The sequence below is a fragment of the Mustela putorius genome, unplaced genomic scaffold, assembly GCF_011764305.1.
Source record: "Mustela putorius furo isolate JIRA1106 unplaced genomic scaffold, ASM1176430v1.1 tig00000145_pilon_pilon_pilon, whole genome shotgun sequence".
Taxonomy (NCBI): domain Eukaryota; kingdom Metazoa; phylum Chordata; class Mammalia; order Carnivora; family Mustelidae; genus Mustela; species Mustela putorius.
Genome location: NW_025421294.1, coordinates 34,991,698 through 35,012,981, shown reverse-complemented (window position 1 = coordinate 35,012,981; position 21,284 = coordinate 34,991,698). Strand labels below are relative to the sequence as shown.

The 21,284-nt window shown below is 46.0% G+C and overlaps 1 protein-coding gene across 3 annotated transcripts in view; it reads left to right on the top strand.

Annotated features, from left to right (window-relative positions):
- HRH2 (histamine receptor H2) overlaps nt 1-21,284 on the top strand; it is a 54,557-nt gene that overhangs the window by 27,667 nt on the left and 5,606 nt on the right. Inside the window, exon 5 of one of the 3 annotated variants that reach the window (XR_001180681.2) lies at nt 16,859-16,988. The exons of the other annotated variants lie outside the window; for them this stretch is intronic. The gene's annotated coding sequence lies outside the window, so the exon portion shown is untranslated. The remainder of the gene's footprint in view (nt 1-16,858; nt 16,989-21,284) is intronic. 3 annotated transcript variants of the gene reach the window in all.

Sequence of the window (21,284 nt, the reverse complement as noted above, 5' to 3'; positions counted from 1 at the left end):
CACACCCACCCTCCACCCACTTCTGTCACAGCCAGAACAGACCACCCAGAGCCCAGGATCCTCAAGCACTCAGTAAGGATTTACTGTACGCCCAGCAGGGGGCACAGCGGTGAGCGGATCAGAGGCTCTCCTCCCTGAGGGATGATAGTCTAGGACAATGGTTCCCAAAGTGTGGGCCCCAAGTCAGCTGCAGGCTTCCAGAAGCAAAGTTTGGCCAGCCTCGGACCACATAGCCTCAAACATGGCAAAGCAAGGATTCCAGCCCAAGCCTGTCTGACCCCAAAGCTTGGGGTCTTTCTATAGTAAAACACAGTCTGGACTCCACTGTCTGGACTTAAATGGAGTCCAGACTCAGTGGTAGTCCCATCGACACCAGGTGAGGGAACTAAGATCACTGGGAAGCAGGTGATCTATCCGAGGCCCAACATAAGCTCAGGAGGGGCTGGAGATAGACCCAGTACTTGGACCCATGCCCAGGGCCCTTGGGTCCTTTTCCCACCCGCTGGCTTGCTCTGGGTTATCTCCCAGGGCAGGGAGATAATATTCATAAGCGCCTAAAGTATCAGCAGCCTCTCGTGGGCATGGCACTTCCTCATTCCTGCAGAGTGTGTGGAGGCTGGAGCCGGAGTTCTGGAAAGACCCTGGGAGAAGAGGCAAGGTGCCCCCACCCCTCCAGCCAGCATTCCCCCAGAGGTCCCATGGCAGGGGTCCAACCGACCCCTCCTATCTGCTCTCCTGCCTTCTGCAGCTAGAAAGCGGGTTTCCACATGGAATTGGGACCATGCGCTGTCCCTCCTGATGCTCTCGGAATAAAACACCAAGTTCTAATCCTGACCTCCCAGGAGGGAGGTCCCCTTGCCTCAGCCCAGACTGTCTAATTCCCCTTGATGCATTCTCTGTGTTTCAGGCCTGCACCCTCCCCCAGAGGGGTACGCTCCCCAAGGGCAGGCCCGTGCCTGTGCTGTTAACAGGATAGGCACACTAACACTGTTGAATGAATGCACAAGTGAATATCTAGTTTTAGTTCCCCAAAAGCCCTAAGAAGTACATAATACTGCCTCTACTTGAGATCAGGAAACCAAAACCCAGTGAGGGAAGTTCCAGCAACTAGCAGGAGCTCAGAAATCCCTGGTTCCCTTTCCTAATTCAGATGTCACAGTGGGCTTCCCTCCAGATAGTGGTGTCGGGGCAGGGCTCAGGACAAAATGCAACCGCAGGCTCTGAATCGGTCTTGGAGAGGGACGAGGCCCCTTCCTGGAACAGGACTGCAGCCCCTTCCCCTGGCTATGTTACCCACCAGCCCAGATAGGGGAGGTGACTTGGGCAAGGACACAGAAATTAAGCTTCTGAGTGGGGTGGGGGTCCACAGTTCTGACAACATGATGCTGGCCTTTAGGGCTCCACAGTTGGTCTGGCCAGAGGTTGGGGGCATAGGGGAGTGTGGGGCTGACGTCACTGGCTGCTCCAAGCTCAGGCTCTTCAGATGAACCCCGGAGCCCAGCACACACATTTCCTAAGAAGGAGTGCTGCTCAGGCGGGAAGTTCCCCATAGCTTACCTTGCTAAGAGCCCAGATTTGCTCTCCTGTATCATCCGGGTTCTAAAGTAGTCTAACCTTTTGCCACACTAGTTCCAACCTCTCTTAATGGCCTTCATGGTGCTCTTTGCAAAGGTGGCTGGAGCAGCTCACACCCAACAAAGGGTCTTGGCAGCACCACTGCACTCTAGAATCCCACTGGCTGCTTTGTCACCTCTTCCCTCTGTGCCCGGCCATCACAGCATAAAGGCTCTTGGGGTGTTCTCCTGTTTCCGGGGTGGAACTAGGGAGCACCAGTATGAGTCCTGCCCCACCACTGCTTAGGGGTTGGTGTGGGTTTATTTCTGGGCTCTCTATTCTGGATCCATTGATCTGTGTGTCTATTTTTATGCCAATGTCATACTATTTTGATTGCTATAGCTTAGCAGTGTAGTTTGAAATCAAAGGAGTGTCATACCTCCAGCCTTGTTTTCTTCCTCAAGATGGCTTTGGTTAGAGAAAGTCTTGTGGTTCCACACAAATTTGAGGATTCTTTCTTCTAGTTCTGTTAAAAAAGCCATTGGAATTCTGTTACAGATTGCATTGCATCTGTACCTTGCCTGGGGTAGTATGGACATTTTAACAATATTAATTCTATCTATCCATGAGCATGGACTATCTTTTCATCTATTTGTGTCTTCTTTACTTTCTTTTGTCAATGTTTTATAGTTTTCAGGGTGCAGATCTTTCATCATCTTGCTTAAATTTATTCCTAGGTATTTTATTCTTTTTGAGGCAGTTGTTAGATTGTTTTGTTTACTTTTTTAGAAGATTTTATTTATTTATTTAAGAGAGAGAGGAAAGAGAGTGCATGCAAGTACGGGGAGGGGAAGAGGGAAAGGCAGAGAATCCCAAGCAGACACCACACTGAGCACGGAGCCCAGCTCAGGGATCCATCTCACCCCCCATGAGATCATGACCTGAGCTGAAACCAAGAGTGGGATACTTAACTGACGGAGCCACCCAGGCGCCCCTAAAGAGGCTGTTTTCTTAATTTTTCTTTCTGCTACTTCATTATTACTGTATAGAAATGTGACAGATTTTTGTATATTTATTTTCTATCCTGTGACTTTACTGAATTCATTTTTATCGGGTTTTTGGTGGAGTCTTAAAAGTTTTCTGTATAGTGTATCATGTCCTCTGCAAGAAGTGACAGTTTTACTCTTCCCTTCCAATTTGTATGCCTTTAATTTCTTCTATTCTTGCCAACTTCTCAGCTAGGACTTCCAATATGATGTTGAATAAAAATAGCAAGAGTGGGCATCCTTGTCTTGTTCCTGATCTTAAAGGAACAGCTTTCAGCTTTTTACTGTTGGGTAGGATGTAAGCTGTGGGTTTGTCATATATGGCCTTTAATATGTTGAGGTACGTTCTTCATATTCCCACTTTGTTGAGAGTTTTGGTTTTTTTTTTTTTAAATCATAAATGGATATTGAATTTTGTCACATGCTTTTTCTGCATCTATTGAGATGATCATATGATTTTTCTACCTTTTCCTGTTAAAGTGATGTATCCTCATTAATGATGATGAATCATGCTTCTTCCCTGGAATGAATAAATCCTACTTGATCATAGTGTACGGTACGGTTCTTTTAATGTATTATTGAATTGGATTTGCTAATATTTTGTTGGCAGTTTTTGCATCTATGTTTATCAAAGATATTGGCCTGTAATTGTGTGTGTGTGTGTGTGTGTGTGTGCGCACATGTGCGCATGCACTTTCAGTGTCCTGGTCTGGTTTTGGATCAGGGTAATGTTGGGCTTAACGTAGGTCTGGAACCATTCCCACATTTTCACTTTTTTGGAAGCATTTGGGAGGGATAAGTATTAAATCTTTGAATGTTTGGTAGAATTCACCAGTGAAGCTGTGTAGTTTTGGACTTTTGTTCGTTGGGAGGTTTTGGGGGGTAGAGGGTAGTTTTTGATTACTGATTCAATCTCTTTAATAATTGGTAAAGTAATTGGTCTATTCAGATTTTCTGTTTCTTCAGGGTTTTTATTTTATTTTATTTTATTTACTTATTTGATAGAAAGAGGGAGCACACAATGGGGGGAGCAGCAGGCAGAGGGAGAGGGGGAAGCAGGCTTCTCACTGAGGAGGAGAGCCCGATGTGGGGCTCAATCCTGAGACCCCAGTATCATGACCTGAGCTAAAGGCAGATGCTTAACTAACTGAGCCACCCAGGCACCCCCATGATTCAGTTTTGGAAGATTGTATGTTCCTAGGAATTTATCCATTTCTTCCAGTTTGTCCAATTTGTTGGTATATAATTATTCTTGGCAATCTCTTACAATCCTTTGTATTTCTATGCTATCAGTTGTAACTTCTCTTCTTCCATTTTTTATTTCACTTATTTGAGCCTTTTCCCTTCTTCTCTTAATCATCTAGCAAAAGTTTGTCCATTTTGTTTATCTTTTCAAAGAACCAGCTCTTATTTTATCTCTCTTTTCTACTTTTTTTTAAAGTCTATTTCACTTATTTCTGTTCTGATCTTTATATTTCCTTCCTTCTACTAACTTTGGGCTTCATTTGTTCTTTTTCTAATTTCTTAAGTGTAAGTTTAGATTATTTATTTGGGATTTTTCTTGTTTTGCGGGGTAGGCCTGTATCCCTATTAATTTCCCTCATAGAACTGTTTTTGCTGCATCTCCTAGATTTTGGATTGTTGTGTTTTCATTTGTCTCAAGGTTTTTTTTGTTTTTTTTTTTTTAATTTCCCCTTTGATTTCATTGACCCACTGGCTGTTTTGTTTAATCTTCACATATTTATAATTTTTTCCAGTTTTCTTCTTTGTAATTGATTTCTAATTTCACACCACTGTGGTCAGAAAAGATGCTTGATGTGATTTTTGGTCTTTCTCTTCCCCTCCCCCTTCAAATTTTTGTTTAAATTCTAGCTAGTTAACATATAGTATAATATTCATCAGGAGTAGAATTTAGTGATTTCGTGATTTAGTAGAATTTAGTAGAATATTCGTCAGGAGTAGAATTTAGTGATTTGTCACTTAAATGCGGCACCCAGCTCATCACCACAAGCACCCTCCTTAATACCCATCACTCATTTAGTCCATACTCCTGCGCACCTCCCCTCCAATCTTCAGTTTATTCTCTATCGCTAAGAGTAATTTCAATCTCAAATTTATTGAGACTTACTTTGTGGCTTAACATGTAGTCTAACCTGGACAATGTTCCATATGTACTTGAAGAGTATGTGTGTTCTGCTGTTTGAAGATAGAATATTCCATATATATCTTTTAAATCCATCTGGTCTAATGTGTCATTTAAGGCCAATGTTTCCCTAATGGTTTTGTGTCTGGACGTTCTATCCATTGAAGAAAGGAGGGTATTAATGTCCCCTGCTATTACTGTATTACTTTCCATTTCTCCCTGTGGGTCTGTTAGTATTTGCTTTATATATTTAGGTGCTCCCGTGCTGGCACACAAATATTTACAAATATTATCATCTTTTTGGGTTGACCCCTTTATCATGATGTAATACTCTTCTTTGTCTTCTCTTATCATCTTTGCTTTAAAGTCTATTTTGTCTGGGGCACCTTACTGGCTCAGTTGGTTAAGTGTCCAACTCTTGTTGTTGGCTCAGGTCATGATCCCAGAGTCTTGAGATCAAGCTCCATATCAGGCTCCATGCTGGCTCTGTGACCTGCTTAAGATTTTCTCTCTCTCCATTTGCCCCTTCACACTCCCCACTCATGCATATGTGCTCTCTCTCTCTAAAATAAAAATAAAATAAAATAAAATAAAATAAAATCTATTTTGTTTGATATAGTTAAACCAGATTTCTTTCCATTCCCATGGAATATCTTTGTTCATTCCTTCACTTTCCATCTGTGTGTGTCCTTATATCTGAAGTGAGTCTCTTGTAGACAGTGTATATATTTTTCTTATTTTTATCCTTTCAGTCACTCTGTGTTTTTTTATTGGAAAATTTAGTCCACTTACTCTTAATTAGTGTTAAATATGTACTTACTGCCATTTTGTCAGATGTTTTCTGGAACATAGTTCCTCTTTGTTTTTTGCTTTTTTCTCCTTGCTCTCTTCCTTCGTGGTTTGATGGCTTTATTTAGGGTTAATTTTAGATTCCTTTCTTGTTATGTTTTGTGTATCTATTAAAAGGTTTTTGCTTTGTGGTTACCATGAAATTCATGTAGAGCAGTGTGTGTGTGTGTGTGTGTGTGTGTGTGTGTGTGTGTGTGTAGATATATATATATCTTATTTAAGTTGATAACAACTTAAATTTGAATGCAGTGTAAAAACTCTATATTCCCCCCATGTTTTGTGATTTTCATGTTATATTTACATTCTTTTATTTTGGTATCATTTATTTGGTAATCATTAAGAGTTTTAGTTAATTTTATTGCTTTTATCTTTTAACCTTTATACTAGCTTTATAAGTGGTTAATCTACTACCTTTACCAGTGAAATTTTTACTGTCATATGTTTTCTTATTATTAGTTAGTGGCATTTCTTTTCAGCTTGAAGAAATCCCTTTAACATTTCATGTAAGGCTACTTTAGTGATGATGAATTCCTTTAGATTTTGCTTGTCTGGAAAACTCTTTATCTCTCTTGCAATTCCAAATGATAACCTTGCTGAGTAGAGTATTCTTGGTTAGAAGTATTTTTCCTTGCAACACTTTAAATATATGATGCCACTCTCTTCTGGCCTGCAAAGTTTCTGCTGAAAAGTCCGCTTATGGTCTTAGAGGGGTTCCCTGTATGCAAGAAGTTTTTTGTTTTTTGTTTTTTTTCTCTTACTGCCTTTAAAATTCTCTGTTTAACTTTTGACATTTTAATTATAATGTGTCTTAATGTGATTCTCTTTGGTTTCATCTTATTTAGAACTCTTTGGACAGGGGTGCCTGGGTGGCTCAGTCAGTGAAGCATCTACTTTTTCAGCTCAGGTCATGATCCCAGGGTTCTGGGATTGAGACCCACATTGGGCTCCCTGCTCCTCAGGGAGCCTACTTCTCACTCTCCCTCTCTCTGCCACTCCACCTGCTTGTACTCCCTCTCTCTCTCTCCCTCTCTGATAAATATAAAACAGTTTATTTTAAAATAAAAATTTTATTTAAAAAAGAAGAAGAAGAACTCTTTGGACTTCCTGGACTAGATGTTTGCTTCTGTCCCCAGGAATGAGAAGTTTTCAGCCATTATATCTTCAAATAGGTTTTTTGCCCCTTTTTTTCTTTTCCTTCGGGGACCCCTATAAAGCAAATGTTATACTGCTTGATGTTCTTCCCTAAGTCCCTTAAGCTATCTTCACTTTTTAAAATTCTTTTTTCTTTTTGCTGCTCTGGGTGAGTTCCACTGCTCTGTGTTCCATGTCATTGGTCCATTCGACTGCTTCATCTGATCTGCTGTTGGGCCCCTCTCATGTATTTTTCAGTTCCATTATTGTATTCTTGAGCTCTGTGACTTCTGTTTGGTACCTTCTTACATTTTCTGTTTCCTTGTTGAAGTTCTCAGTGTTCATCCATGCTTCTAAGATGAGTGAGAATCTTCATGACCATTACCTTGAACTCTTGAATAGGTTACTATTTCTGTTTCATTAAGATCTTTTTCTGAGATTTTGTCTTGTTCTTTTATTTGGAACATATTCCTCTCTTTCCTCATTTTGCTTGCCTCTCTGTGTTGATTTCTATGTATTAATCAAAAGAACTACCTCCTTAGTCCTGAAAAAGTAGCCTTGTGCAGGAGATGAACCTTATCATTCAACCTCGCCCTAGCTCTTATTGTCCCTCAAGCCTTTGTGACTGTGTAGTCTGATTTATTCTTGAGCGACCACTGTGGTTGTGTGTGCCAAGACCTGCCAGTGTTCCAAAGAGAGAAATCACAGGCAGCACCTACTTTTGGTCCAACTGGAAGCCAGAGCCTCAGGTAGCAACTTTCTAAGTATGCAAATGTATACAGTCTTGTAGGACTGCAGTTGTTGACCTTGCTGGCATCCAGACCAGGAAATCTGGAGGTGTCCTGTGGGCAACTGTTGGAAAAATCAGGGCTTCAGGCAAATGTATAAGCGCTTTCCTAAGAGATACCAGTGAGCTTTGTGAAGGCCAAGGGAAGGCTCAAAGACGCTATTTCCCTGGCTGTATTCTCTCCAAGTGCCTCTGTAGCCTCTGGCTATCCAGCAAACCTGAAACCTGTCCCTCAGGTTGAAGTTCCCGGACAAGTAGAGGGGTCTTTTTCAGAGGCAGACTGGAGTTGTGTTTCAGTCTGCTCTCTGTGCAGTGCGCTGAGTGTGACAGCCTGCCCAGAACTTTCTAATTGCTATGATCACAGGGGACCCATAAACACAAGCACCTCTAGCCACAAGGGCCAGGTGATCAGCGCTGTCCCCTGTGTGGACTGCCCTCGCCAACCATCTTCAGTGAGGCTATTGGAGAGTGCTGAGGCCCGGGCATGCCCATGGCTCTAGGGAGGCCGAGAAAGAGGGCTGGGGGACAGGTACACACAGGGCTTTAGCAAAGCTGTGTCTGTGCATACCGACCCATACTAGCAAGGTAGAGGGAAAGTGCAAAAGTGCTGCCCACCCGCACCTCCGTCCCCAGAGAAAGTCCCAACTGACCTCTGCCCTTCTGGTAAATGCACCTTCTCCACGTATAATCCAGTCACCTCTCAAACTGCTGACTTCCCGCTGGTCCCAGGATGGGCAAGTCTGCACATGAGCCCCTCGGAAGGAATACCTCAGATCCCCACAGACCCTCCCCTCTCTTCAGTGCGGATACCAAGGGTTGGGGGGGGGGCAGTGTGGGACACAAACCCGTCTCTCCTCAGACAGAGATTACAGACCCAGAAGATCTCTCTTTATTGTGAATTATCCCACCAGGGTTATGGTTTTTGGCAAGATTGTGTCTCCATCTTTCCTACCTGTCTTGATGTGACCCTTTTATCCCTTATTGTGGAGGGAAATGTTCCACTACTTTTCCATTCTTTTTCAGCAAGAACTGTTCCATGTGTAACTATAGGCTGGGTGTGTCCAGGGGCAGTGATTTCAGGGGCTTCCTATGCTGCCATCTTGGACGGTCTTCATTCTTTCTTCCTTCTATGGAACAGTTTTATTGAGATATGCTCCACATACCATGCAATTCAGCCATTTCAGCATACAATTCACTAGTTTTTGGTATATTCACAAAGTTGTGCCAGCATCACCACAACCAATTTTAGATCATTTTCATCACCCCCAAAAGAAACCCTGTAGCCTTCTGTGATCACCTCCCCAACCCTGATTCCTGCCTGACCTCCACCAAGCAAACACTAATCTATCTTCTCTCTCTACAGATTTGCCTATTCTGGACATTCCATATAATGTGTGGTCTTTGGACCTGCTTTTTCACTGAGAGTAATGTTGCCCAAGTTCTTTATTTCTGCTTTTTCTTCCTTTCTTTCTTCCATTCACTTTGTTTTCTTTTCTTCCCTGTTTCTTCTTTCCTCCCCTCCTCCACCCATGGTCGGATTTCTCCTTCACAGAACCCTTGGGCTTTATGGAAGCTTTTGGCCTTAGTGGGGAGCCCTAGGCATGAGACTATGTCATGGACTCCTCAGGTGCCCCTGTCCCGGCCTCCTGCCCAAGGGAGGCCCAGAACACTTTGCTCACGCCTGCACAGCTCACACGTGTGTACAACTGCCAGGCAGAGCAGACAGGCTACAGCAAAGAGTTAATCCTTTTCATCTTCTGTCTCTGCGGAGAGTTTCAGGAATGAGATTCCCTTCCCACCTCTAGAGGGGAAGTCAGGGGAAGGAAAGCAGAGAGAGAGAGGAGGTGGGAAACCTTTTACAGCCTTAAAAGTCACAGAGAATAAATAGTGGCCGCCCAGAGTCACTTGAAAGGTAGAGAACTCCTCATTTAACTCCTTGGTGATTTTTGCCTTTGAACTCAGCTAGAGGATCCAGCTTCTGCCATCCCTCCTACCTCCCTCTGGCTTCATGCAGACCCCTGCCCCTGCTTGTTCCTCACCTTCATATCCACTTCTGCTGCTGCAGATCTATCTGATGGGACATACTTTGCCTTCTTAGAGGCTGTGATGGGAATGGAAGGGGAACTGTGCGTTTGGGGCCACTGCTATTAGTTTTGTACCCATAGAAAAAAGGGGAAGGTGAACACTCCAGTGAATAAATTAGAGGAGGGCCCTTCTCCAGGGGATCCAGTCCCAGGGCACAGGACTTGCCAAGCAGAAGGAGGCCTAGGTTTAAGCCCTGGTGTCCTTGTGCAGGGACAGTGGACGCCCTGCAGACTTTCCAGGCCCTCTGGGAAATTGCATGGCCTCGGGCAGGAATCAGCCAATCTTATCTGCAAAAAACCAGATAGTAAATAGTCTGGGCTTTGCAACCCATCTGTTCTCTCTTGCAGATCTACTCAGTTCTGCCCTTAGAGTGCGAAAGCAGCCTCAGACAGTACGTAAATGAATGGGGGTGGCTGTGTTCTAATAAGACTTTATTACAGATGCTGAAATGGGAATTCCATATCATTTTCATCTGTTGTGAAATGTTATTCTTCTATTTATTTTCCCCTCACCATTTCAACAGAAATGGGTGGTAGGTTGGTTTTGGCCTGCAGGCTATAGTTTGCCAGCCCTTGATGTAGGGGAAAGAAATGGGTGTCAATTTCAGCCCCAGCACTCTCTTGCTCTGTGACTTTGGGAAGGTGGCTTGTGCTCTCTGAGCCTCAGCTTGCTCATCTGCAAAATGGGGATAGAATTGCCTCCCCATGTGGACAAGCAGTAAGGCTTAGCATCAGTTTATACAGAGCACTGAGCACAGAGTAGATGCTTAGAAAGTGGTAGCCTGCCTGCCTGCCTGCCTTCCTTCCCCCCTTTGCTACAGGAGCAACTGGGAAGTTAAAGGCAGGCACTGGGGACTCATGTCGCAGCTGTGCCCTCAAATTGTTCAAGTCAGGCCCTGACCCCCGAGTCTCACATCTGTCCTCTGAAAATGAGGGACTTGGATCAGGCCCAAGGAACAGTTTCAACCCAAATTATATATAAATGCTTAACAAGAGAGAGAATTTATGCCAAACCCCCAATGTGTTTGTGTCAAGAATCTTCTGGCAAGGGCAGCAAAGAACATGTTTTTCATATTAATAAATTGTTCTGAGTGCGGAGGCAAATTCAGTAAAATGTGTCCTTGTCACGCCCCAAGCTGTGAGTACACATGGGGAGCCCAAGCCAAGCAGGTGTGCCACAGGACTGCCGAGGGACCCCCGCCCTGGTGGATGAGGGAACTGGATTCCTTGCTGCCTGTGTATCACGTCTCTCTCCGCGTCCCAGTTTCCTCATCTGTCAGAGAGCTAAGACTTCTGGAGGCTGCCACGGCTCCTGAAGAGACAGCAGTGAGTCGCAGAGATCTCCACTCTGGGGGCAGTTCGTGAAACCCATAGGGGCTGTTTGTGGTGGGGTCGGGGACAGGGATGGGGTACACCTGAGACCCACTGTGCACTGAAGGGTGTCCATAGCCCCTGAGGCTCTCCTGGGATTCATGGATGACTTACTCTCCACTCAGAGATAGGAAGGAGGGAGCCTGGGGAGTTTGTCCCAGCTGGCGGAAGGGGTGGGTAGTTCTGGGGCGCACTGGCGGGTCTGCGGCTGCAGACTGATCAATGCAGAAGGTTGCAGCGTGCAGGGAGGGCTGCAGGCTTGGGCAGCACCTGCCCGTGGATGGGACTCCAGCCTTCCTCCTTCCAGGACTGAACGACATGCCATTGTCACCCAGGGACCGGCATTCGGGGTGGGTGGCGAGGCAGTCCCAATGCCCAGAGGATTCAGGGAACTTCCACAATGGAAGTGGAAGTGGAAGGAAAGTGGGAACTTCCCTTTCCACAATGACTTTAGAAGCACAGTATTTATAAATACTGAAATTATTGTGGAAGGGGAACCAGAAGATTGAAAGTCAAGGAGAAACACCATTCCTGTTACCATCTTATGCAATCCCTGAGATCATGGCTCTGTTCCCCCTTTGTGTTCTTCATGAGCAGATGTGGCCTCAATATCATGGCCAAAAAGAGGTTCCACACTTGCGAGTTCTTCAGCAGGGCCACATGTCTCCTGTTTTAGGGGCTGCAAAGTCTTACTGAGTGACTGAGTCACTCGTCCTTTACCAAGGGCACACTCTCCTGCAGGGGTTTGGATGGGACAGAAAGAGACACTCCTGGAGACCCTAGAAGAGCAAGGAGGGGTACAGACACATGTGATCGGTGCTCAGACCCCCTTGCTGTGGGGGCTGGGCTGGGAGGGCAGAGAAAGCCTCCTGGAAGGGGCGACGTCTCAGCTGACCCCCGAAGGCCAGTAGGTAGTTTCTAAGCTGAGGAGCAGAGGGGCCATTCTGGACAAAGGAACATGGGGAGAGGGGTGCCCTCATAGGGAATGAGATGCCATTTAGTGCGGTGGTCTGTCGAGAGAGCGCTGAGCCGACCTCCCCAATTTTGTTGGCTGGTTGACCTTGAGCAAGTCCTTCCCTCTCTAAAACTCTATTCCCATCTGAAAAGTGGGGCTCGTCCTTACAGCACCTCCACCGCAGGCTGGAGAAGAAGCAAGGCTGTTAATGCATGTGGCTGGGACAGCAGCCTATGGAGCAGCCCTGAGCCTGCACAGGTGGAAGATTCTTTGTTTTGTTCTGCTCATGGTGCCCGTGGACCACCATTTCACCATGGTGGAGAGAAGTGTATACTTTCCAGGTCAGGGAGCTCGGTCACATCCCGCTGGAAACACAGTGACTTTGGAAGTTGAACCAACTCAAAACAAGATTCTCTCCACTCCCTGCCCATCTCCTTCCCTCTCGGGTAAGCCTTCCCAGAGTCTGTCTGACTCCCATGGCGTCCTCTGGACCACAATAGACCTGTCACGCCAGTTTCTCCATCCCTGGTGTTTGTGGCATGGTTGGGCCCAGGGACACATCACCTGCTCCTGGGCTCTCCCTGGCACTGATGAGGACCAACCACATCCTCTCAGGGGCTTTGGCTTCTGCTGCAGGCCCCCAGACTCGTTAGACTCCCCCAGCAGGCAGGCCTCAATGCCCAGCCACATGCTGGGGCTCCCTGTAGATCCATGAGATTTGGGGGACCTCCTTCACTCCCTGTGAAGCAGAGGAATTGGGGTATAGGATTAGGCTGAAGCCTCCTCTCTGCCTTGTCTGCAGAGGCCCCTTCTTGTCCTGGCTTCCACTAAGGATAGGGCACAAGCCCCTGTGCTTTCAGCCCCCCGACACTCATCCTCCAGTGACCCCCCCACTTCAATTCCAATCTGAGTTATAACCCCAAAGGAGAGTGACTGGGGGGCCCACTCTACTACCTTGCCAAGCAAGCCCTTGACATCTCAAAATAGTATCTCAGGTGAGACGTCACACACCTGACACACTGGCCTGCCTTTAACAACCAATTACCTGGTGACAGTGACTAGTCACTACCATGGCTCTGGGAGCAGTTGAGCTTGCTGGAGTCAGACAGACCTTGGGCACATTACCTAACCTCTCCATGTCTCAGTTTCTTGGTCTGTAAAATGTGGGTGTTGCCAGGACCCACTTCAGAAGGTTGCAAGGATTAAAGGAGACAATAAATGTAAAGTCTGGAGAACCGTGCCTGGCACATGGGGGCGTCCCCAGTGAACACCAGGCCATCGCACTTTGCTTGGTGGGGCGGGGGGGAATGCATGAGGAGCCACCTGGTTGACTGAAATGTTTCCCAATTGCACTTTGCTGTGGTCTCCAGATTTTTTTGCTATTATAAGCAACCCTGTAATGAACATCTCCATGCAGAGAACACTGTTTCTTTCAGATTATTTCCCTAGAAACTGAATTTTTGGGAACAGAATTACTGGTAGAAGGGGAGGGACACTTTAAGCTTTTTTTTTTTTTGTCACCCTTTGCCTAGTTGTTTTCTAGACAGGCTGCCAGGCTTCCCTGCCACCGACCACACTGAAAGGTATCACTTCCTCGAAACCAAGTCGGGAGAGCATCCTGGAAGGGTTGTAAGAGACGCTGCTGGCTAGGGCAGGGCATAGATGCACGGCTTTTTCAGATGGGCAGAGGGGACAGGGAAGAGCTGAGAATCTTTGAAAGGACTGAAAAGGACATCAAAGAGGGGACAGCCTGACACACATCCACGTCCTCAGCCATTCAGATCAAATAAGTCAGCCTGAAGAGACCAGCGTGTTGATACAGGGAGCTGAGCCCAGGATGCTGCACCTGATAGCACCCAAACATGGGCATGTGGCAGGCCTGCCTGAGCCTCAGTTTCCCCATCTGTAAAGTGGGCATGACATTTCACCTGCCTCACAGAAGTGGGACAGAATGGGTGATCGGAAATGACTTTGAGGATTGACTCGGGTGCCATGGTTCCTTTTTGGTAAGCACCCCCTGGGCTACGTGAGCAGGGGCTTTGGGGTTTTCTTAGGTTTACCAAACGTTCTATACTTTCAAGGAGAGGATTGGCCAAGCCATCCAGTCACATGGGGATCACTGGAGGGTTTGAGCTGCAGGGCAGGGGAGCACAAGCCTGGGACTGGGGCGAACTGAGTGTGACACAAATTGCGTGGGTGATGCCTGGGCTCCCCAAGCTGCTTTGCATACAGGAAGGGATCAGGGTGGGTAGGACATCTCCAGCTTCGCAGCTGGGCCACATGGGGCTCCTTCAAGGCTCTACCACTTACCCACTGTGGGTCTCTGGGCAAGTGACCCAAGTTCTCTGGGCCCAGACTTCATCTGTTAGTGCTAAGAACTCAATTGTGTGTGTCATACGCGTGCTGTGTAGTTCAGTATTGAGTGCCTGACGCGTGAGTACTGTCCTCACTTTTTTATTTGGCAATTCCAGTGCAGCCCCAGGAACCGGATGATGTGGAGGCAGGGGAGGGGTTGAATGGAAGTAGGGCCCCCCACCCCCTCACGCAACAAGCCCAGTGCACTGTAACATACCCAGCTCCCCTTACTGGCTGTGTGACCTCGGGCAGATTTCTCCCCTTTCTGTGCCTCAGTGTTCTCCTCCATCAAATGGGGAAAATCCTAGCTCTTCCCCCATGGGGTTTGCATGTGGCTTAACTGAGCTCAGACTCACAAAATGCTGAGAACCAGAATGAGAAGGCACTATCATTTGGTTGCCCTCTGGGCTCAGGGCACAGGCTTTGGACCAAAGAGACGTGGTGAGAACCCCATTCCTCTACCCACCAACTCTGCGACCTTGGTCAGGTCTCTTAATTCCACGAAGGTCTCCTCCCCTCATCCGTCAAGATATGAGCAGTGTCCATGTGGCAGGCCAAGACCTGACGCCTGAAATGCTCAACATGACTGGAGATCTAGGGCCTTCAAGAGAACACCCATGAAAATGGCCCGGACCCGCACCCTGCAGCCTTGGCTGTCCCCGTCTGCATGAGCACCTGTGACAAAGGGTCACACTCCCTCCCCACCAGCCACCCTATCCCTGGCAGTCACTCAGGTACAATCTCACTGACCCACGTAGGTGTGAGATCACGGAGAAGGGCCAGTCCAGGCCACAAGCTGAGACTGTTCCTCGGCTGATTACTGACACTCCTGGGCTCCGTAGCCTCCAGCATCACTCCAGGGCCTGCCAGGTTGCTGGCAAACCCGTCTAGCAGGCCTTTCCCGTTCCAGCTATAGGACCCCTTTCCGTCTCCTCTCCCACTGCATCCGCAGGCTCCTTTTGCTCCAGATGAACTAGACAGCCCAGGCTGCCCTCTCTGCCTGAAGAGACACCCACCCCTTACTGACATCCCCATTCGATTTCCACTCATTGCCCCAGGCCCAACTCAAAGGCCACCTGCTCCGCGGAACTTCCCCTGATCCCCGGGGCCAGAAACGGTTCTGTGCCCACCATCTTGCCCAGGCACACCCACACACACTCGGGCCCTAGAACACACTCACTTGCCCATCCGCATACGTGTGTTCACGTTCATAGCTACTCACACCTGTGAGTTACCAGAGACCAGCAACCTTTCCCTGACCATCGCCACGTCTCTCATTTTAACCTCGGTCCTGTTCTGTCCAATTCATTTCGCCTGGTCCTCAGAAAGAAGCAGGCCACAGTGGCAAGGTGTGTACGTGGGAGCCAAGAGCTGTTGTTTCCTATTTGAGTTTTGTTATTGAGTGACCTAGGCACATCACTTAACCCCCAGAGCCTTAGTTTCTTGGTCTGTGAAATGGGACTCATCTTATAGCACCACCGGGAGGGTTAACTAGAAAAAGGATGCCACACAGCCCACTCAGGACCTAGCACGTGAGCACTCAGTAAACACCAGTTCCTGTCGATCATGTACTCATTCACCAGTACAGTGCAGGATGCCTACTCTGTGCCAGGCCCCTCACGACTGCCAGAGTCATAGCCGACCCCTCCCTCACCGAGCTCCCAGAGCGGTCCCAGGCATTCAGCATTCAGGGACGGGTGTCCCGAGATGTCCCTAATAATTAAGATCCCTTTGATGAGCCCAAAGCTTTCAGACCCTCACCATCTGTTTCCTTTGTCATGAGGGAAAAATTAAAAGGGGTCAATGGCTTATGACTGTCACCTCCAGATCTCAACTACATCCCAGGGAGTTCCGGGGTGCCTTTCTTAGATAAATTTCACCTTCTCTGGAAATGAGCACAGTGTGTGTACAAAACTCCAGGAGGAAGCCTCCGCCCAGTTCACCGTGATACCTGCTGCTGTAGGCAAACCCTCTGTATCTGCTTCCAGAAGATTCTGAGTAGAGCTGAAAAATTAATTTCTTTCATGAGCCGAGGCCTGAAGTTGGGTCATCCCCGCGTATCGGGCGGTATCACTTTGTGATAGAAAACAAGGATATGTGGAAATGACGCTCTGATTGGCGTCTGGGTAGTCCAGTGTCCTGAAATGTCCACCTCGTAGCTTATTCCAGAACAACCAGAAAATAAGCCTGGCCCTGAGAAGAGGGTCACCCCTGACTTTGACAAAAGCTTAAGGCAGGGGAAAGAGCGCTGGTGGGTTACAGCTGGCTCCCCGCGAACGAGAGAGCCTCTTCTCCTTTCTCTTCTCCTCTACTTCCTTTTCCCCATAAAGGAGTTTCGGTGACCCAGTTCCCAGGATGTAGGCAAAGCTGACACGTGGCAGTAGCGGTTCTGCTGTGTGGTTGGGCACAGAAATGGGTTCAGAGATCAGCCCAGACCCTCAACACACAGTCCCTCAACTTCCAGCTCTTAGGGAGCCTGAGGAACAAAACAGCCAGTGGCCACGCCTATTGCAGGAAACAAGGGAGGAGGAGGAGGAACCTTCCTCTTCCAGCCCTTTCACTGGGATCATCCCCATTTTACAGATGAAGACAGGGACTTGAGAAAGAGATGGAGTTGTCCTGAGACCCAACAGCGGGGGAATGAGGAAGGCTCAAACCACACTCAGGACTCCTGGTCCCAACGCTCATGCTTTCTCCATCCCCCCAGCACATGGTGAGTCTCAGAGTTGCTGGCTAAAATGGTCAGCATCCCTCACTGCCCCTCCCGGGGTTCCTGTCCACGAGGCTTTTCCCAGCCAGCAGCAGGGAGGTGGATATAGAAATAAAGGCAGCATGAGTCACCACACACAGTTTCTGATGATCTGTGAATTGGGGAAGTCAGAGCATGGGAGAATCACTATTGAAGCTGGGATTGGTTGAGCTTTTCATGTTCACACACATGACTGAACACCTACTAGAAACTTGGACAGTGGGGCTGAAGATGAAAGGTCCAGCGCCTGCCTTTAGTCTGGGAGACAGACAAGTCAACTGAGAGTTAACCCCAGGAGGTCAGGGCCTCGGTGCTGTAGGAGCTGGGAGGGGCTCCACAATCCTGGGAAGCCTCAGAGACAGCTTCCCATGGAAGGTGATGCTCGAGCAGAACCTTGAAACAGAAGTAGAAGTTGATCGTCAGCAAAGAACATAAAGACATCTCTAGCAGTGGGACACGGGCAAAAGCACTCATGGAAGTGATGGCAGGTTTGTGTGTGTGTGGTCGTTGGTGCTCTATGCAGGAGACAGAAGTGGTGAAGAGCACTGACACTTGTTACCTGTAGTCCTCACAGCAGTCCTGTGAGGATGCTGTTACAGACTTGTTTCACAGAGGAGAAAACCGAGGTTCAGAGAGGGCCTGAGCAAGGCTTCCTATAGAGAGAGTAGTGCTGAAACTGGATCTGTACCATGGGTGGCTGAATATATTCTAACACCCTCAATGTGAAAAGATGAGATTCAGATTCAAATTCAGATTCTAGGCGTATTATAATCAGAATACTGTTGACTGCCAGGATCAGAAACCCAGTGGAAAGAGGCTGGAAGGGGGGGGTGCCTGGGTGACTCAGTTGGTTAGGCATTCAGCTCTTTATTTTGGCTCAGATCATGATCTCTGGGTCATGAGATTAAGCCCCGCATCAGGCTCTGCACTGGACGTAGAGCCTGCTTAAGATTCTTGCTCTCGGGGCACCTGAGTGGCTCAATGGTTAAGCCTCTGCCTCTGGCTCAGTCATGATCCCCGGGTCCTGGGATCAAGCCCTGCATCGGGCTCTCTGCTCAGCAGGAAACCTGCTTCCCCTTTTCTCTGCCTGCCTCTCTGCCTACTTTTGATCTCTGTCTGTCAAATAAATAAAATCTTAAAAAAAAAAAAAAGATTCTCTCTCTCTCCCTCTACCCCTTCTGCCACACTCATGCACATGTGAACTTGCTCTTGCTCTCAAGAAATAAATAAATAAAATAAAGAGGCTGGGATTGGTGGAGGTGGGGAACTGGCTCATAAAACTGAAGAAAACAAGGGTACCTGGGTGGCTCAGTGGGTTAAGCCTCTGCCTTCAGCCCAGATCCTGATCTCAGGGTCCTGGGATTGAGTCCCACATTGGGCTCTCTGCTTAGCAGGGAGCTTGCTTTCTGCCCCCCACTCTCTGCCCGCCTCTCTGCCTACTTGTAATCTCTCTCTCTGTCAAATAAATAAATAAAATCTTTAAAAAAAAAATCTGAAGAAAACAAGGGGAGCTTCAAGCATGGCTGGATCCAAATGTGTAAATGTCATCAGAAATGTGCCTTTCTCCAGCTTTCAACTCAGTTTTACACTGTATTCACCTCATTCTCAGAGTCTCCCAGTGGTGCCACCAGCAGCTCCAAGCTCATATCTTACCGTCTTAGCAACTCCAGTGGAAAATGTATCTCTTTCTTACTGTTCCAACAAAAAAGTTTCAGACTTTCATTGGCTGGGTGGGTCCTATGTCTGACTCTGTGAACGCACCTGGAGCCAGGGCAAAGAATAAGAGGTGAATCCCACCTTGTTCATGTGGGCAACGAGCGAGGAAGGCTGGATTCCAAAGAATCAAAGTGCTATTACCAAGAGAAGGGGAATAGATAATGGGAAGGTGAAAATGACAGTTGTTTACCATAAGCACTTACTGTGTGGCAAAACCCATATTATGTGTTCTTGAGAACCCCCATTAACATCCCCCAGCTTCCAGATTTAGGGCTCGGCAGCATGCACCATGGGGCTATGAAGGGGGCCAAAGAATATTAAACCTATAAAATTATTGGTATCTCTAGACTCTATAATGTAATAGAGTCTACACAGTATTGGAATTTAGCTTATTAGTGTCTCGTCCCAATTTACATTTGACAAGAATGGCAAACTAAGTAAAGGGGGCGGGCTCCACGACACTAGACTTTATTATGTTAAATATGCATGCTAAAATTATTTTATAAGAGGCCAGAAATTCCACAAAGTGAGAAGGAAAGAGAATGAGGGGAGAAGGGGCAATTTAAAGCAAAGCAAGAAAAGATAGGAAAAGTTAGAAAAGGTGGGGCAAATATAAAACACAAAACCACACTGAAGAAATTAGTGAAAATTATCAGTAATCACCATACATGGTGTAAATGGAATAAACTATCCAAGTAAGAAAAACAAAGCTTGTCAGATTTTTTTTTAAACCAAAACAAATGTTTTTAGAAGAAATAGACTTAAGGAAACAAAAATATTGAAAGTATAAGGAAAGCAAAGTACAATATGCTAGTCAAATATTAACCAAAGGAAATGTGGGTAACTATATTAATATCAGACAAAGTGAATGCTAAACAAAAAATTTTACTAAAGATAGAGATGGTCACAATATTTTGAAAAAAGACTCTATTTACTGGGATAATAATAATTCTAAACACATAGGTACCTAATAAGCTAGCCTCAAAAATACATAAAGTAAAATTGACAGAACTACGAAGAGAAATCAACCACAATCATCATAAATAAACAATATGAAGAGTTTAGAAAGGATATTATTTTAGATGACACAGAGATTAGGAAAGCGAATATGAATGCTGTAATCAATTCTATGCCCCAAACAAGGGAAAACTCAGATAAGGGGGAAATTTTCTAGCAGAACAGAACTTGCCAAAACTGACTTGCAATGAGATAGAAAACTGGAATGGTCCTGTAATCATTAGAAATAAATAAAGTGAATGAAACACCAGTATGACATGGTTTTGCAAAGGAGTTCTACCAAATACTCTAGGAATAGATCATTCCAATTCTGCTCAAACTCTATCAGGGTTTTGAGGAGGCCATTATCATGTAAATTCAAAAACAAGTATGAGAAGGGAAATGATTTAAAAAAATGGAAAACAACTCAGATGTCTATCAACAGGTGAATGGATAAGTAAATTGGAGTATTTTCACATAATAGAATACAGCAGTGAAAATGAACTATAGGAACATAAACAATTTAATCTCAAAAATAGAGTGTTCAACAACAATAAAAGGTAGCTAGAGGAAAAAATCATAAAACATGATTTCATTTATATAAAAGGAAATCTGAATTTTAAATACTTTTGATTTATAGTTTTAATCCTTCTTTGGATTTTTCTGGGTTGTTTGTTTGTTTGTTTGTTTTTTACAAGTGGTGAATTTTTTTTAAATTCCAGAGTAAATTATATAAATTAATGCTTATTACCTAGGTGAAAATGATTGAGATGTATGTTGAGAGATTATGTATCCCAAAACCCACTAACTGCATTAAGTAATCAAAATTTTAGTATCTGAAACTGTGTATTAACTGATAAATAAGCCAATATTTTTCTCTTTTTTCTTTAAGATTTATTTATTTATTTTGGAGAGAGCATGTGGGACCGTGCTTGAGTGGGAGGAGGGGCAGAGGCAGAGAGAATCCTCAAGGGGACTCCCCTTTAAGTGCAGAACCTGTCTGGGGTCTGGGCTGGATCCCAGGACCCTGAGATCAGGACCTGAGCCCAAACCAAGAGTCAGACGCTTAACTGAGTGAGCCTCCCAGGTGCCCCACTAAGCCAGTATTTTTCAAGCCTTTATATGCACTCAAAATGTCAAATAAGTGGTGAGCCCTTCCAGTCATGTTAAACTTGTGTTTGCAATTATAAAATATTGTAAAAGTTGTTTTGTTTACAGGTATCAAGTGTTGAAGAGGGTTGTTACCGTCATAAAGTATAGCCAGTTGGTTGTGTTTACAAACTGTCATAGAAGGTTGTTTTGCTGACTATATTATTACCAGAAATAGTCTACCTCAAATAATACTCTGTGTTGGTATATTAGACAAAAATCTTTTTTTTTTTCTTTTTAAAGAGAGAGAGAGAGAGTGAGCCTGAACAGTGGGGGAGGGGCAGAGGGAGAAGAAGAGAGAGAGAATCCCAAGACTGAAATCATGACCCTGAGATCATGACCCGACCAGAAACCAAGAGTCGGATGCTTAACCCACTGCACCACCCAGGCGCCCCTGGG